The 3,376-nt window shown below is 37.6% G+C and overlaps 1 long non-coding RNA gene across 1 annotated transcript in view; it reads left to right on the top strand.

Moving 5' to 3' along the window:
• Positions 1 to 2,704: 2,704 nt before the first annotated feature.
• LOC106870135 (uncharacterized) overlaps positions 2,705 to 3,376 on the top strand; it is a 20,031-nt gene continuing 19,359 nt past the window's right edge. Inside the window, exon 1 of the long non-coding RNA XR_001409489.1 lies at positions 2,705 to 2,763. This is a non-coding gene — a long non-coding RNA (uncharacterized LOC106870135). The remainder of the gene's footprint in view (positions 2,764 to 3,376) is intronic.

Genomic DNA, 3,376 nt, shown 5'->3' with positions numbered 1-3,376 from the left:
CATATTTTGAATAAAAAATAATTTCTGAAAGAAATAAAAAATGAAGGAAATAGGGGTGGGGGTAGTAATTTAGAAATGCCGATTTTTGCCAGTTTTTTTTGCAGATTCATATTCCCCGTAGCCGAAAAGGGTGGGGGGTTGTGTTTAGTCGAATATAAACACGCCAGAATATTTTTCTTTTTACTTATTGCAGCTGTAAGACTGTGGCCATGCTGGGGCACCGCCTTGAAGAATTTTTAGTCGCAGAAAAATCATCATTTTAAAACTTAGATTTAAAGTCTTTTGTTTTCTTCTCCCTTCTTTTACAGAATGAACTGACCTTTTGAATTTCCCCCGGCCGTTGAAGATCTAACAGAATTATAGCGCCGAAGGCTAATCATTCAAACGTACTACTTATCGTTTTTATGTTTCTACACATTTCTTGAAGGAAATGCTTTCCCGTTTGTTAGAATTCAGACAATATGTACATTGAATAGTAAAGAGTCATGTGTTCTGTTATTCTATTCTACTTATTTATTTTCGATTGAATATATTTTAGTTGTATGCTGCTAACTTAATGTGACAGTTCCATGAAGGGATTAATACTACTGCTATTTAACCCTAGGAAGCAGCACCGCTTCCTGTCGGCCTTGACACATTTCCTGTGTCCTTATGTTTACAAGGGGGAGACAAGCACCTCCACTTAGCTAAGCCTGCATCCAGAGACTAGTTTCTGAGTCTTTGCTCGTCATCAGTCTGGAGTAGCAATGGCCTGCTAGTTGGAGATGCCTGTCAAGCTCTTGTAAACATATAATAATTCTAGTGAAACACATTCACTGATTTCAAAAATAGAAATAATACATTTCTAAATCTCTCAGAGAGAAATGTGTCAGGCTCTCGTAAACATCTCCAACTAGCAGGCCATTGCTACTCCAGACTGATGACGAGCAAAGACTCAGAAACATGTCTCTGGATGCAGGCTTAGCTGGGTGGAGGTGCTTGTCCCCTCCTTTGTTAACTTCACAAAGTCAAGGTGAGCTCTGATTGACTGTATGCAAATTAGTTCATTACTGGGGTCCGGAATTCTCGTGGGAAAAAAATTCGTGACCGGGACATTACTGTTTTGAAAGGGACCTATTTTCCATTACATTTCAGACAGATTCAGCACTGAATAGCTGAAGCAGAACTATTATTATTGCAAATATTCTGCTCAATACCACAGATTTGCTTTTCAGTTGCTTGACCTTAACCACTTGAGTGCATGTCCCTTGATGGCTGACAATATGTGCATCTCTGATCATGAGCAGGAGCGGTGGGGGAGCATCGTAGTCATGTGTTGAGAGGGATTCTTCGGGGTTTGAATAAATATCGTAACAAAAGCAAAGTTTGAAGGAAATAGCTATTTAAAAAAATAATACTTTCTAGGTGTAAGCAAATGGGAAATAACAGTTATTACCCAAGGATAAAAATAGTGTTACACAATGTAATGCATAAATACAAGCCATTACATAAGGCATTATGCATTAATAGTAAACAGGATAAAACACAAAATAACAGAAGTGAACAGAAAAAGAACCGTAAAAAGCAGAAAGAGCGCATAGGCATTTATCGATATTCAGTCAAATGCTCAACCATTGAGGTATATTCTCTTTACATAAAGTTATTTCTGTTGTTATTTTCTCTCTCATGTAAACAATATTAATATTCTGCGTAATTAATTTCATTAACTGCCAGGATTTTGTCTGTTGGCAGATTAATCTATCGAACGATTCCTGAAATAACCAAAACCAACTTTCTCACCTCACACAGAAACGGTGTTCGACGATGGACCAAAAAGCCTCTGAACAAAACCAACTCGTTATCACTAAACCTGCTAAATATAGCAGTCAAATTCTATCAGATTATCGTGCAGCATATTAAAGAAGCAGAAAAAGAAGGAAGGACATATTAAATATGAAAAACAAAATTGGAATTTTAAAATAAGCATCAATCAAACGAGAATCTCAGTCGCTTAAAATGTAGAAAAGAATATCTTTTAATTAAAGAAAAATATAATAGGATAAAAAAAGATAGTCGTAGGCGTGGCTGTGTGGTAAGAAGTTTGCTTCCTAACCACATGGGTCCGGGTTCAGTTCCACTGCGTGGTACCTTGGGCAAGTGTCTTCTACTAAAAGCCTTGGGCCGACCAAAACCTTGTGAGTGGGTTTGGTAGACGGAAACTGAAAGAAACCCATTATGCGTGTGTGCATATATATATATATATATAAATATATATATATATATATATGTGTGTGTGTGTGCGTGTGTGTGTGTGTGTGCTATATATTTATTCAATTTACAGAAAACAAAAGACGAAGACAAGTGAGGGAACAACATGCATGTGTTTTAGCTTGTATTTATGTGTGTGTGTGTGTGTGTGTGTGTGTCTATATTTGTTCACCATCACTGCTTAACAACCTGTGTTGGTGTGTTTACATCCCCGTAACTTAGCAGTCCGGCAAAATTAACCGATAGAATAATTACCAGCTTTAAAAAAAAAAACAAACAATACAGGGATCGATTCATTCGGCTAAAAATTCTTCAAGACGGTGCTCCAGTAAGGCCGCAGTCTAATGACTGAAACAAGTAGAATATAAAAAAATAGAAATCTATCTTGTTTTCTCCCTTCTGTCTATCACAGTTACAGTTTGTCGTAGCGTCTTATCCTCAGTAAAACTGTTTCTTTCTTTCTGTTTGAATTTGTCTCGTGTGGTAGCTGCAAACGAAAAAAAAAAAGAAGAAAAGGTATGTAAAATTCAATTATATTAACGCATATACTGATAAAATCAGATAAGTGTTAATCTTGTTTTTCTCATAATGTAATTTTTATGTCGTACAGAAGAAAAAATGTTCTTACAGACTGACAAAAGTACGAAAAAAAAATGATAATGGAAGAAAAATAAAAAAGCTAGCAAAACAAAAAGTCATTTTAGTAGGGAATGATACGACGAAGGAAGGGGCTAAGAATTTTAAAGTAAAAGATGCGAGTTACAAGTTTTTCAGAATGTGGAATACAATTGTTGTTGGCACTCCGTCGCTTACGACGACGAGAGTTCCAGTTGATCCGATCAACGGAACATCCTGCTCGTGAAATTAACGTGCAAGTGGCTGAGCACTCCACAGACACCTGTACCCTTAACGTAGTTCTCGGGGATATTCAGCGTGATACAGTGTGACATGGCTGCCCCTTTGCAATACAGGCACAACAGAAACAGGAAGTAAGAGTGAGAGAAAGTTGTGGTGGAAGAGTACAGCAGGGTTCGCCACCATACCCTGCCGGAGCCTCGTGGAACTTTAGGTGTTTTCGCTCAATAAACACTCACAACGCCCGGTCTGGGAATCGAAACCGCGGTCCTAT

Source organism: Octopus bimaculoides, chromosome 12 (genome assembly GCF_001194135.2).
Source record: "Octopus bimaculoides isolate UCB-OBI-ISO-001 chromosome 12, ASM119413v2, whole genome shotgun sequence".
NCBI classification, from domain to species: domain Eukaryota; kingdom Metazoa; phylum Mollusca; class Cephalopoda; order Octopoda; family Octopodidae; genus Octopus; species Octopus bimaculoides.
This window is presented reverse-complemented; position numbering and strand designations above follow the sequence as displayed.